The sequence below is a fragment of the Parambassis ranga genome, chromosome 24 (genome assembly GCF_900634625.1).
Source record: "Parambassis ranga chromosome 24, fParRan2.1, whole genome shotgun sequence".
Lineage (NCBI taxonomy): Eukaryota > Metazoa > Chordata > Actinopteri > Ambassidae > Parambassis > Parambassis ranga.
The window spans coordinates 11,076,600-11,092,293 of NC_041043.1; the positions used below are offsets into that span (position 1 = coordinate 11,076,600).

Genomic DNA, 15,694 nt, shown 5'->3' on the forward strand with positions numbered 1-15,694 from the left:
TTCCTTTTGCTCTCTCTTTCCGCTGATGCATTCTGCTGACAACACCAGTCTTCACTGCCACGAATCCCATGTGTCATTTGAGCTGTAATGGCCCATTCTGAATTGTTCTTTGTCCATGTGCTGATAATATGCTGTAATCCTTCCCTATATGACTGGATGATATTTAGCTGAATTTTAGTAAAAGTAAAGCAAAGCTAGCTGTGAGCTTCAGACATGTTGATGTGGCACTGACAGGCATAGTACTCAAGGTACTCCCAGCACTTGTACAACAAGCACCTTGGGGTTAAGTGTCTTACCCAGGGACACAGTTCTATGTAAGTATTGGTTCTATTTCAGTTTTAAAATAACACAAACGATAAGGGAGCGGTTACACCTTCTGTGTTGTTCACATCACAGTTGAGGGATTGAGTCATCACGTTCTTTGATGACATGAGTGACCTTATGTCCTCTTGCTGATGTGCAGTTGTTGGTATTGTAATTTATCTGAGCCTAGCTATGAGCTGTATCCCCTGCTTCTCCTCTTCAGGGTGGCACAGGGGTTAATCGGGCTGGGAGCTGAGAGCCACTGGAGGCATGACTGCACACTTGCTGTCTATAATTCAAACTGTTGCACTGCCTTCTTTGATGTCGAGCTGAAGGATGGAGACACACTGGTGGATATTGTGGACCCCTGTGGCACCAGCATGCCTAATATCTGTCTCTCTGTGTAGAGACTTCAAACTGCTACACAGTGTGGATTTCTCCTCTTGTGGTGCTGACAGCCCAGCTGGCCAGATGCACTGAAGTTTTCAGAGAGACAGAGATGCTGTCTCAAGTCTGAAGAGACAAAGACTTTCTTTATCAGGCATGTCAAAGATGCGGATTTAGATTTATATGAGATAAATATTTTGCTTTCACTCAAGATGAAACCTTACCTGGGATTCATATTTCAAAGTGTTAGGCAGAGTCTTTGAGGATCACAAATAGGCTATATCAGCCAATGTATCAGTGAAGTCTATTTAAACCTGAAACAATTGATATTTTTTGCTACTTATGGTGCAGCAGAAAAATGTAATAGGAAAGAGTTATTATTCACTGATCCACTATTATTCACCTGATGAATATAAATTCAGTTTTAGCTCTGTGTGTCTTTATATTGTGTGTGTCTAATATATATGATACACACAATATATATGACAGTATATAATATATGCAAATAGTGCTTATATTAGGCCTAGTAAAACAGCGCCTGCCTTTGCACTACATTTTTGGCTACTAAAATATATTTTTTGACAATTTGAGTTATGATGATCATGCCATGATATAAAAGAAATACTGAATTGAAGAGGTGCTTGAGACATTTTATTCATTGCTGAGCTTCTACTCATTGATCAACCTCCTTTCTTGGATTTTAGCTGGACTTCATGGGTGTGTTTGGCATGTAGATTTGAGCCTCAGCAGACAAAGGCATGGATCCTATCATGGCATCTCACAGACCATCCATCACATCAGGTTCTTTCCTCGGTGTCTTTATGGACCTCGTAATTGAAAGCAGACTGCCTGATAGGCCCTTTTTCCTTCTAGTTCCTGGGCTTCAGATTAAAGAAATCGATAGTGCCTGGCGCTCCTCAAAAAGCATGTGTGAAATATTAAAGGCTCTGGCCACTGCACTTTGCTTTCAGCTATTTGACCTGGAGAGAGTTGTGTGGGAAGAAGTGCTCTGAGAAACAACCCCTGTTTCTGTGTTTTGCATCACCCGGGCCCAAAGCCTCGCCATATCCCTGCCAGCACCACAGCTGTCACTGTTTGTATATTTGATATACTGACGGATGCCTAAAAGGAACAGGTGTTGTGTATTAGTGCCACTATTTTATTCTAACTCTCCTGCTAAAAAAAAAAGAAAAAAAAAAGAGGGTTGAGTTGTCAGAGTGTATTATGGTAATATATGGCAATCATACTTTTAAAGTGAGCTTTGCTACAAAGCAGTAGCTTCACAGTTGTCCTGGGGAAAGGGAAGGGGCGCAGGAAGGGAAAATGAATTAATGTGATTCAGGTGGACTGACCCCAGAGTCTGATCAGACTGTCTTTGAACATGGGATTTTTCTGTCCTGCTGTCTGTTCCCAGTAGGTTCTCTGTTTCTGTATTAAGGTTGTAGAAATATTAACCACAGATGGAAACTTTATCATAGATGATGTTGATTTAATACCCAGTTCTTCTGAGGAAGATGGATGTTATTTCTCAGGTCGTCAAGGAGTCATTTTGGTAGGTATTTGTGATTGTTAGAGCAATAAGATCCATATTTATTTTTATTGAATATTATATCTCCGCCACATATTTAAATTTCCCAAGTTACAAAGTTACTGCCTGACACTGAGGTTTTGAGTCCTCTTTCCTGACCTACTGCCAGCAGCTTAACCAAATGAGTATTTTCCTACGGCCCATCAGTCACATACATCTCAGAGTGTATTTGCTGATAAATATTTCATATCTTTCGTTCTTGGCCTCTTTATCTGTCCATGGCCATTCCTTGGCCTGCAGAACACCATTTGGCTTCCTGCTCCTCATCAGTCTTTGTTTTGTGTGTGTGAGAGAGAGAGATGGTTAGCGTTTGTTTTAGTTCACTGCATCTTTTCTTGGTTGCGTAGATCTTCAGACAAATCCCCACAGACAGTGCCCCGGTTCCCCCCACAGAGAGCAGCCTCATTAGGATTTGTTGCACAAACTGGAGAATGTTGACTGGCTGAGGGAGCAGCAAGGCCTCCTCTCCCAGGGACACATGTTCCTCGGTGCGGCCTGACCCTGGAGCTCTGGACCTTGTCGAAACATATTTGGCTCATATGCCTCTCTGTCATGGGCTCAGTTACCTCTGAGCCAGGCCTGAATGCAAAACGGAGCTGAAGGATTTAACAAATGGAGAGCTTGTTGAGGAAACACAGTGATGTTGCTATCACAAGACATAAAGTTGTGTAATTTGCACCCTGTTACTATTAGGCTGCTAATTTAATGAATCAAGTGTTGTGCAAGGTGTCTGGAGTGTGTAAGGAAGAGTCAGGTGGCACATACCAGGCTGCATGTCAAAACATTATTGGTAGGAGTGTTAGGGGGAGGTAGTAATAATGGTGTTTAAGGAGGGAGGTCTTTCTGACAGGTATAAACATTCTTATCCACGTTGTATGGAGTTGTTTAAGCCTAGTTCACACAACCATGCTGCTGAAAGTGTTACCATCTTTAAATTTAAACAAACCAAAAAAATTCCACTTGCCTTTAGTAACTTGAAATTTTATGAGCAGTGTGTTGCATCTCTTAATTAGAACAGTGTCTTAAATGCTTCATATATTCGTGTTGTGTTCAGGCACTTTCTGGTCGTACCTACAGTATAAAATGTATTTTTAAGTTTTAAAGGCTGCATGCATCCAAGGACATTACGTCATGATGTGCTATTGTGGTATAATTTCAATTACTCAACAAGCTACCCTATTCTATTTTATAGGAGCCGTTCTGTTTATCACTCTTCTCCTCCACCGTCTCATTTTTATGTAATGTTGTTCAAATTTGTCATTGACGACCGGGATTCTGATTACAACGTGCACAGTTAATGAATTGGCAGTGTGTACAGTGTCACCTTGTCAAATCAGAGAGAAAATGAGTTGTTGTGCATTTGAGGTGAGTGTGTCATGTGTCATGTACGATGAAAAAGGAACAGTTGTCCAGTTCTTGTTGAATCGTTTCCATCTCTGCCAGCACTGTTTTGTTTTTTTCCTCTTCCATGGTGGTTTGTCACTCCAACCCCCTATATTCTACAGAATATATGATAAATGTGCTCTGAAATCTTTCAGCCGTTCAGCGTTGAATGGTTTAAAAGGCCAGCCCCCTGTAGGAATCTTTGTGAGCTATTGGACATATGGATGTATGTCAGCAAAGAGCCGGAGGAGCCCTCAACACCTATCATCTAATTTGTTGTCACTTGATGTGTTTGGTCTTTTTGTCTTCTAGAAAAAGGACCAAAACCTTCAAAAAGTTTTGTGGTCTTGTCCAGTTGGCACGGCATGCGGTAAAATGAGACTGAGGGTGAAACATTAGGAAAAAAAAGGTGTGATAGTAAGTTCACTCATGCTTCTCTGAACTCAAGTAATGGCATGTTTTAATAGCTGCACAGAGAATTTAGTTGACTTTGGCATATAAAACTGGGATTATCTTGGACAAATATGGGTCCTGCCAGCTGGCGAAACAATAGATATGGAGAACAACACGTTTTTAGAGAAACTGCACACCAACCTGCTTGCTAATTTCTGACCTAAAACTTTTTTTTTCATCTACTGTCCAACAGAACAGGCTCTTTTTTTTACACTGTAATTATTATCATGTCTTTGTCTTAGGGGGTCACACTGACCAATGAAGGTGCAGGAGACAATTCTGTGGCCAGAAACAGTCAATAATCATGACATTTGTATAGGATCTCATGGGTATGTTATAAGGGCTGTGGACATTCCTTCATTTTAATGCATTGGAACATTCAGTAAATGTGGCACCAGTACACTTGGAGGAGGACAAAACATATTTGTTCTGGTAGTGGGACATCTGGGAATGACTGCAGGAAATAGTTATAAGTAATATTGGGAACCGTAATATTGTAAATCAGCAGCCAGACTACACAAATGTGTCTGATTCCACAATCCCTATTTTTCTATCCTGGTCCATACTGACAGTTGGGTGCCTACTGTTTACACCACCTTTACATGCTTTTGTGGAATATAATGAAAACTGGCTCAGAACACAGCTGCACCTCACACGGTGCACCATTGACCTTTTTTAAGCTGACAGCACAAGTACAAATTCTCCTAATGCTTTACACCAAATTGCACCAGATTGCTTAATCATTACTGACAGTTCTTTCACTGGTGCCAGCTCTTCTCAATATGCAGTTCTCAACATGTATAATGAAGCGATGTAGGTGAAGGAAGAAATTAGAGTTTAGCTCTGTTTAGCTGGTGTGTAAAGAAAAGAAATGTTTTAAAATCAGGAAATTCAAAACAATATCATTTACCTATAAAACTCATTGGACCTAGTGGAACCATGACATAAACTACAAAACCTATATTTTGACATTTTGAAAGTCTATCTGTCAGATCCCAGCTGACCATTTTTTATGAAACCTTTCTTAATATGCTCACACAGAACCCCCATTATTTGACTGAAGCTTTTACTTTTTGTGCAATAGTAATATTTGACTACTAGAGACTCATAATACTTCACAATGTACCCTGCAGCAGATCTGAGCAATAGGGTGGAAAACTGGACCATTATGATCACAGTGGAGAACCGGGCCTATTTAAACCCCCACAGAGAAAACCTTTTACATCATCTGGCTTCTTTAACTGCCAGCACATAGGTACATTCAACAAGCGCTTTGTGTTTTTAGTGGTGTCTTGATAGCTGCTCCATGGCTTTACACAAAGAAACTAGCACCTCTTGCATTTGCTATGTCACGTCTCCAAAAATAATCGTTTTCATCTTAACTTATATGATTTTATTAATTATTCATTCCTTAAATAGATTATTATACGCCAACACATGAATAACAACATTAGTCAATTGCTAATTATTCCAAAAATGACACATGGGTAGTATGAAGATTGACAAAATCCTGAAGGTGGCATTAAACAACATCAGATCTTTCGCCCCATCCCATGTCAGGTTTGTGGCTACTTCAGGGAGAAGTTCCACCTCTATTAGGAGATTTTACAGCGATGTAAATGCGTAAACCACTTTCACCTTAGACACTTGACCATATCAAGTTTATGTCAGGCTTGGATCTTTGTGGCACCCAAAACTGCAATACCCTTAATCTCTTACGTCAAGTCTAGACTTTGCCTATAGATAAAATCATTTCCACGTCATTGTAACGTTTTATAAATAACTTGTACATAGATCATAATTGTTGTATAAATGAGACACAGGTCCTTTTACAGTGTAGTTTCCCAGTGCATTTTCTATTGTTATGTTCAGTACTTATTCTACTAATACTGTAACTTTATGTTACTGTGACACAAAAGTTCTACCAAACGTACCAAAAATTTGAACTGTGCCTTATGAAAACACAATGTATGTATTGTTGAATATGAATAAAACATTTCATGTTGGCATGAGTTAAGCCTTGTTAAAGCATGAAGATTTAGTGGGGTTTCATCTTGATTGCATCTTCAGAGTAGGTTGAGCCCCACCATCCTCAATATATATCATAACTAATGATTCATTGTGAAGGTTTTTTCCAGAGAAAGCGATCAGATTTAGTTCTTCCTCCGATTTGTGCATCTCCCTCTTTCTGAATCTGTCATTCTCCTCTTCCTCCGTTATATTCTCCTGAAAGGCGTCCAAGAGTCTGAAACCTTAATTCAATAAGAGATAAATTGGAAAAATGTGTAAACGTAAAGAATATCTTAGACATTGCTGGCCAGAAAAACATTTTCAGAGTGTGTCCCTTACTCCCCTTTGCAACTTAACTGCCATTTTCCCTCTGTGTGTGCTGTAAATTGTCCCAGAGTTCCATCTGCTTTCTTGCTGTGGAACAGTTAAGAGACTCTTCATTAGATTGACACAAACCAGAAAGGGTTTCTAAGGGTGGGAAGGTGCGCCCAGGGAGGGAGGGAGAAAGAGAGCAATCTTGGCAAGGGACCAAGCCAATGACCCTGGAGGGCCTGTTGTGTAGGTCATAACACAGAGGTGGGTGGATAGCTTTAAGACTGAGGGATGGAGAAATAGATGGGGAAGACGAGGTCAGCTCAATCCATTTGTTTTGTTCCACTTGACAAAGACCTTTGCATAACTTGAGTCCATCTATAAATTGGACCAAGCGTCTTACTGTAGAGCTGCTGCCAAGTGGAGCGATTTACCATGCATGCCCCTTTCTCTTTATCTCTTCATCCTTTTCAGCCTCAATCTTTTGTTCCCTCCTTTTCTCTGTGTAAACTACACCAGTCTTTGCACTACATCTTTTTTTTCTTTTGTCATATTTCCTTGTCTTTCTTTGTGTGTTTTACAAAGTAACAGTCATTTTTGGACAACTCTATTGTTTAAATTATGATTTAATTGTGTGTTTACTCTTGTTAACATAACATTTTATGCCTTTGTTTGTTCTTTGCTTATTTAGCATGCAAAAGACAAAATCCTGATGTTGTTCTTTCTTAACCAGCAAGTCTTTCATGTGAATTAAACTTGACGACAAGGCATGTTCACTGCACTCTTTGCAACTTTGATAAAACTCTACAGACCCACCTGCATGCAAACAATCACATATGGTACATATATGTATATACACAGACACGGATGCACATACATACACACAACTTCACTTAACTGCAGCAACATTTGGCTTGCATTTCCTTGGCAGCTTCTTCTGCAGAGGGGGGGAGGAGTAGATTGAATGGAAACCCATGAGGCACACAGAACTTCAAAGTTCTCTGTTTTAAGTACAGTGTTTCACTAATGCTCATTTTGTTTTGGATTCCTGGTGGATGCAGCAGCTCTGCGAACAGACCAGAACTCTGAGTGGTTGAGTGTGACCCTGGCCAGTTTCAGGCTAGCGGCTGTGGGGGCTGAGGGTTCTGGCAGTACCGCCTTTCTGGTTTCTGTGTTCGTGTATGTTTACTAATGGCACTTGCTGGGTGTTGGCAACTTTTCAGTCCCCACTACATGGTCTCTGCGGTCCTCACTGCATGATTGTGTCGGGTAGAGGCAGAAAGCTGCTTTTAACACAGGCCTGAACTCCAAGCACATCTGAACAGATCTTTTTTGAGACTGAACTTCACCACATACTTTTTTTACATCCCTTCATTGAAATGAACAAAGCATGCAACAAAATTTGGTTTCATCAAGTTTTTACTAGAGAGCTATGCTGTTGTAATTTGTGTAGAATTTGTCTTGGTGAAATAACCTAGGCCTTCCCTGAGAAAGATCACAGATGCCGACTTAGATAAGAAGATAAGAAGCCAGGTGGTCTGTTACATTTCTGCGACATGCACAGGAGAACTGATACTAAAACTCTATCCATCCATCCATCCATCCATCCATCCATCCATGTAATGGGTGGACTGGAGCTTTTCCCGGCAAGAGGCAGGCTACAACTTGGTCACTAGTCTATCGCAGGGCTAACATAAAAACAACCAGACATGCTAATTCTCACAGGTATGGCCAAATTCTAACAAAAACTAACATTCACGCCTTTGGTATGTGGGAGGAATCCGGGGTACCTTAAGAAAACCTAAGCAGAAACAAGGAGAATGTCCAAACTCCACACAGAAAGGCCCATTGCCATTTTTTTAAACCAAGAATCTTCTTGCTGTGAGGTGACTTAAACTTAAACACAGTTATTTTGTATTTTTTCCCCAGTATTGTCTTGGACAGTAAGTGTTTTTAATGTTTCTGTTGTTTGCACTGCACTTCCTAGTTATCACTTGGCAATCAAACAGTGCGTCCATTACAGTATTTTCTGTAGGCAGTAAATTTTTGCTGTCTTTCATGGTAATTTCTGTGCTCATGGGAACTACTTTGTCCTCTCATTTATCTCAAAACAAACTGCTTTTACTGGAAACATATAATATGCACAAATCTAGTCTCCGGGACAAAATGTTTGGAAAGATTTGTATCTTTTAATAAAGTAAGTTGGATACTGTTTTGTTGTTTTAGTGGCAGAAAGGACAGAACTTTTACTATAGGAAGAAGACAGAAAATAATAATATAGATATTTGTGTTTAAATGCTGTTATGGGATGTGTTTCTTAACTAAGAACTACGGTAGTCGTTTTTCCAAAGTCTTTTAGGACATGGAGCTTGAAGCCAGATAACTGCCTCTCTGAAAGCATGAAAGCCCTTACATGTGCTGATAAATGCACACAACACTTATGTCCAAATATTACGTCAGCCCGTAGGACTGTACTCCTGATTGCACCAGGCTGCCAAGCACAGACGTGAGCCCTCTCACAGGATGTCCTCAGCTGTCAAGGTCAGCTCGAGAGCATTTTACTGCGCTGTCTAGATTTATGCATGTGAATGCAGTTCTTGTGTGCCTCTCCCTGTAGTTTAAATGTGTTTAGTTGAGGTAATTGCTTGATGTTGCCAGAGTAGTCCATGTTTTGTGTTGTTTGTGATGATTTCAGGTTAACACTAAACCTGTTCTGTCTCTTTCTGAGTGCCTTGGGGGAAGACAGGTATCAAGAAATCACTTATACACACAAATGAATGCATTGTATATTAACGATGTGGCTACACTGTGGGAATTTAGTGAAAATATATACACATACAATAGTGATAGAAAATGTCAGAAACTAGCTGACTGCTCTTGTTAGCTGATCATGTGGATGCATAAATGCAGAAAAATAATGCAAATTATTGTAATGTGAAGATTGAGTACATTTCTATTGCAGAAGTACAATTTTCCAGTCCTAGCTGGAGTTGACTTGGCTCTGGTCTTTGTCAGCTGACAACAATACTACAGCAGCGCTTGCCTGTGTGTGCCATCCTATCTGTTTAAGTGCACACAGAAGTTTAAGAGAGCCTCTGGGGGCTCTGTGCTCTTGCCAGTCCCTCTTCTTCAGTCACTGGACTTAATTGTGATTTGTGTAGTTAATGTCTTTGGGGTCAGCCTCATTCTCATTTATTGATAGACTGTGATTAAGTTTAATGTTGACATTACCCCAGCACTGGTGGATTTTTTGCTGCAATGCCACTTTGACTCTGATTTACAAGACTACTTTTCCTATCTTTGCTGTCACCTTTTAGAAGATGCTGTCCAATGGTAGATAGTTTGAAAACATGTAAATGGATAGGTGCTGATTTAGGAGCAAAAGCAGTTTTCACATTAAGCATATAACGACATTGGCTTAGATTCTATATTCACATCTGTATGTTGTTTTGGTGTTTAGTGTTCCCAGAATACTAATGCATAATGGACTTACTATTCGTTGAGAGTTACTTAATTGCTTAATAAAAGGGAGTTACTTCTCTCGATTCTCATGAATCCTTCAAATAATGACTTATTCTTAAAAACCTCCTGTCACACTCCCTTCTCCTTCCCACACACTTCCATCACACCCTTCCTCTTTCCGTCCTCTCTTATTAGAGAAACAGAGTTAGCTTTGTTTTTGTAATAATCAGTTGGACCTAAATCACATTTCCAAAGCTTGGAGGTCACAACAACTTCCCCTATGGGTTTTATTTAAGTGGCACTTAGGCCTGCTACTGTAGCTAATCACGAGGATTTATAGAGTGCATCACCAAGGGGCCGGAGGACCAAGGAATGTTTGCTGGCACCCTGCTGCAGGTGTTGCAAACCTCCTTCCCTTCGGCCCGTCTTTCTATTATAGCTGCTGATGGAAGGCAGCTGGAAGACCTTGCTTGTACTCCACTTGTTGGGTTAAAAGAGGGTTCTGTTGGTGAAAAGTAATGTTGCCAGCTCCCTCCTCCTCCTCCTCCTCCTCCTCCTGTCACCGGTCACTCCCCAGTCCGGAAAGTCCTCCACGTAAAGCTTTCATAATTACATTGATCTTGAGGGGGGCCTTTTATGACCTGCTGACGCATTCAATCACATTTCAGCATGGTCCTTGTTAAGGGCTCCTGTGTTTTGCATATTCCAAGTTCATGTCCAACAGTTACCATGTCTCATGTTTCTGGTAATTGCGAGTTTTCACATGGACCTGAAGGAGAGGGGTACAGAAGAAGAGGATGGAGGGAAGAGAAGGAGGACAAAGCAAACAAGAAGGGGGGGAGGGAGTAGCATGGATAAATTGAGAAAAAGGGTGTTGCTCAGTTGAGAGACTAGACCTCACAAACTCCAGATGTCGGATACACCCAGCATCACCATACAGATGTCTACTGTATATAAACATAATGTTAGATAACATTGCATCGACAGCACTCTTGTTCACACCATTATTTGTGGTGCCTCTCTGTTTTGTTTTCCAGGCTGAAAACAGGAAGTCTTTTAGGTTCTGCTTTATTCAAGGAAACATATCTGTTCCCTAACCCCACTCCCCTCTCTCCCCCCCGCCCTCTTTGAATTTCCACCCGATCACGTCTTTGGTCTGGTTTGAGTGAACACAACAGCGGGTCAGAGCTAATGAGCTTGTTGTGATCTAAGAGCAATGCCATCTATAGGCATTCACCCCAGCCTGTGTCAAATGCCAAACACTTGCACAGCCTACAGAAATCTGGCAATAGGGGGGAGTGACTGAAGAAAATCAATCAGACTCATAAAGGGGCCCTATTTGAAACAATTTAAATCTAAACAGTTGTTGATTTTTGCCATAAGAAAGTTAAAATAGTTTGACTTGATAATTAACAGAACTGTATAAAACCAGGAAGAACCTGAACCAAGATGGATGATGAGGTTAAATGAAGGGGTGAGGTGAGACGGGATTGGTTTTAGTGGAACTTTCTCCTCCCCTTTTTTTCTCTAATCTTCCTATTCGCCTTCTACTCCCATCCTCCTCTTCTATAAGTGACCTTTAGCAGGAGAGGTCAGCATTGTGTTCCTGCTTGATGACCTTTGGTAATGAGAAGGCAGGTTAGCGGGTGACCTGGAAGCGCTTTGTCCGTCTCTCCTGGGAAGACAAACAGTGACGGTACTAATGCACACAGGAACAGCTGCAGGGCTGCTGTCTTGTGTGCTCCGGCCTGCTCTTGTGTCCATTTGTCATTCTAATAGAAAAATAGAAATATAAACAAGAGGACTTGACTGATGCTCTTCAGGTGTCAGGATGCTGATCTGTTTTGTGATCTGTGAGAGCATGCAGGTGTCTGACAGTACATTTATAAAGGTTACTGAACATTACACTTTATTTGCAGGTTAATGATTGGTTAGTTTCAGTATTGCTTAGATGGGACATTTCCTTGTGGTTAAGGCCTCAGCCAGTGTACCTGTTGACCACCCAGTGTCCAGAAAACCACCACTTTTTTAGACCTATGAAACTTGAATTCTACCAACTCTCTCCTTTATCTGGTTTAGAATGAATGATCCACCCACACTATAGTGAGGTGACAGGTGTACAGTATGTGGGTGGATGTGGACTTGCCTGCACATGTGGGCATTCATCTATGCTTTTACCCGTAGCACTTAGGTCAAAGTATTCAGAATTTCTGTAAAGGTGGGTTCAGTCAGGCGGGATTAAAACCGAGGGCTGATTTGATTTTTAAAGTTTATTCATCCCATTCAAAAACCACCCGCTTCATCCTGTGATCATTTAATGTGTTTAGTCACCATAACTTTTTTTTTTTTGTCTTGCTGTTGCCTTTTTTTACTCTCTCTCTTGCCGCACTGCTGCTTTCATCACTGGAGATCTCCCATGTTGATATCCGTATGTCATTTGATACAGGCTTAATTTCTTTGTTGCCCTTTTTAAAATCTGACTTGTCCTGTATGAACTGTGTGACTTTCAGAAACAATTTACATATCTGGCATGGAATCGGAACAGCTGAAAAAAAGACACAAGTGGAGAGAGGAGCGGGTAGATGCTTCTTGGCCGGCATCCATGAGTTGCAAAGATTGCTAATCTGCTTGCACAGCGCGTTCTGTTTCCTTTTTCCTTGACTTTGGATTACTTGCGAAAAAGGGCATCCTTGAGTGCTCCTCAAACTACACATAACATTTTTACTAGCATGTACATTCATGACATATCACTGCCTTGCCAGGGGAAAATATATCATTGAGGGCCAAGGAGAAAGGGGAGAATAAGAGAAAATGGCAAGGAGCCACAATAATTCTTGGCATCGATCCTTTATTGAACAAGCAATGTTTTCTCAAGGCTGCTTGAGTTTGAGTTGATCCCATCAGCAAAGCGAGAGAGAGCATGCTCTGGCTTTTCACGCTTTTCATTCTCTACTTGAAAGTTGTGCAGTTAGAAGTCTACTTTGATCCCTTACAATTGGGAGAGACTTCCATTTATATAGAATAAGACAGTAAGCCCTTTGGAATCCTATTGGATGTTTGTGCAACAAAAAAAGTCATCTTTGAAAGTCATAAAAGAGCAGGACCTCGCGTGTGCTCAAAGAGAGTTGGCATCTTCCTCTAGAAGGTAAAGCTGTAGCCAATAATTGGGTGCCGCTCTTTATTCAGACAAAAGAAACAAGTGCTGAGTGATGGGCGTTCATAACTCTGATGAGGTCACTGGAAAATATGAAAGTAGTTTATTGTACATGAATGCTTCATGTCATTACTTGTTTGCAAATTGTTATAAATGCTTAGAGAGAACAAGTGTACATCTCTGTCTAACATCATACCCCACAACATAGAGTATGCAACATGTCTGCAGGACATCGACTGTCCCAGAACTAGAGCAGGAATAAACCAGATTTCAGTCCCGTCTTGTCTGTCTGGAGATGGCTCTCCTTTGGAGGAAATGAGTCTACGATACACAGGCATTGCTCAAATTCCTCCCCTTGTGTCATCACTGCTAAAGCAAATAACGGCTTAGGGGGAAGGATTCTGCCACTGAATCAACAGATTGTTTGTGTCCTCGCTGGCTCAAAGGGAACATTTTCAGAATTGTGGAAAGGTAGGAATTTGGGGAGTAGCTCCCTTTGGCTTAACTGTCCAACTGTGGAAAGCAATGAGCCACCTTTACTGGAACTGTCTTCTATTAAAAGCTTCTCTACATTTACATTTACAAGTTTCGAGGAGTTTGGCATATAGGAACGGAGAATCCTGGACTGGATTTTCTAGTATTTGAGTGACTTTTTTGAAAATGTGAGCAGACTGTGATTCTATTGGATTAATTGGTGTATGCATGCCTGGGCTAGGCCTGGCGGTGACCTGGGGCAGAGGGGAATTGTCTGCAAGATGGTTGTATGTGAATTGATTAGTGTCAAACTGGGACCAAAACAGCATGGAAGTCTGGGCTTTTTCCACTCACATTTGTAATAAGGAACAGGTTGAGACTATATAAAACAACTTTCTCCTGAAAGAAGCTTATTAGATTTAATTGAATAATTTTTACTACCTCTTTCTAAACTTCCATTATTTCTTGTTTTTATTCAGGTTAAACATTGACTCATGTGCTCTGCTGAGCATACAGATTTTCTATCTAATATATCTTTATTATGGAATCATTGAAACACAAGCTTGTATTACCTCCGAGGCTTATGAAAGCCAAACGTTAACAATGCTCAACTGTTGTTTCTCCTGCATGGTGTCTCTCAGTATGATGTATAAATGTTTTTACCTTTTTTGGTTTTAATCATCCAGTTGTCTAGACTTCCACAATTTCAGACAGACAAGCTGGGGAGAAACTTTAAGCCATTATGCTGGGTTAAATAAGTCCCTCTGACCAGAGGTTTCTCCTTTAAATTGTCTGAAAGTTCCTCCCCTCCTCATCTGTCCATATTTAAACGCCCTCTGTGTGCCTACCACTCTCTTCATCTTCTCCCTATCAAGGAACACCTTAGTAATTGGTGATGTGGACCATATGTTGGGTTTGAATAGCCCTCTGTTCTGTAGAGTCATGAGACATACGCAACAACTTATCATAACCTTGTTACTAGGCTACCTGTTCCTCCCTGGGCTAGCATTACAAGAAGGAGAATGGAGCCCTCAAGTCTTGCTATCAGACATTTTCATCTGGTTTTCTCTTTACCTGTCAAATCATCACCTTCAGCTTCCAGAAACACTGGCTGTTGGTCTGTCAGTGTATATAATCTTCACCATTAAGTGACCTCCTCAGACCTTATTAACAGATCGAGGGGACCCAGCAGTGGGTTGACCTCTCGGCTACAGGGTTGAGGGGTAAAAGACTTCCAGAACATGTGTGTTGTGGTGGTGTTGTTTTGCAGCCATTAGCTTTGAGGTATTTCTGCTTTACTAGGTTATCTACTGAAAAAAAACTTGTTTATATAAATGCATAGTTTTTTGCTTTCTTAAGGAACTGATTGATTTAGTATAGAAATATTGCTTGTTGCATTATTTTTATAGTGCTGCTGATGTTTTACTGCCATAAAATGTCATGATTGTGTTTCTAATGTATACTGTCTTTGTCTCGCTCCACAGATCCACCAGTTTTTGTGAGGGCCTTGAGAGTTGGAACGCATGAATAAATGCAGAGCATGGTACATTGTCATCCTACAGGTAAGACATCTAACACTGGATTCAGATGTTAAAGTCGTAATCACTTTAAAGAGCAGAACATTTATTTGCTGAAATCACGAACACTTAGCTGTGGTTGGGACAGTTATTAGGTACAGATTACAGACCAAGGCATAAAAGGTCTTCCAGTTTGATTTATTCTCAAATTGTAATAATTTTGGTTCTTAAGAAACTGTACTCTCTGGTCTGACATCACTGTCTGACATAATGTGAACAGATATAATATCTAACCCTGTGCTGCACAGACAACTAAATCAGGGTGGCTGATGGAAAATCAGTCTGTACCCTTCATCAGTGTCCCTTAATCACAAGCAGCCTAATAAAGAAAACATGTAACTACTCGGTAAAGGAGCCTTGTCGGTCTTTTTCTCCGTGCCTCTGTCTGGCGAGTCAAGGCATGTCTCTAGAAAAAGGTGAGGATGTTTGTTCTTCACCTCGCTACAAATGGGTCAGTGAGCAAGGTAAAGGTGTTTACCTATGGCTCAGAGCTCACATTGCCCCCGCAGACCTTTAACATGTATTCATAATGTCTCTGTGTGGGGAAAAAAAAAGAAACTGGCGCACTCACTTTTTAAAAAATATGTTGGT

At 40.8% G+C, this 15,694-nt stretch overlaps 1 protein-coding gene across 1 annotated transcript in view; it reads left to right on the forward strand.

Moving 5' to 3' along the window:
* disp1 (dispatched homolog 1 (Drosophila)) overlaps positions 1–15,694 on the forward strand; it is a 60,693-nt gene that overhangs the window by 2,568 nt on the left and 42,431 nt on the right. The window contains exon 3 of the mRNA XM_028397713.1: positions 15,011–15,088. The gene's annotated coding sequence lies outside the window, so the exon portion shown is untranslated. The remainder of the gene's footprint in view (positions 1–15,010; positions 15,089–15,694) is intronic.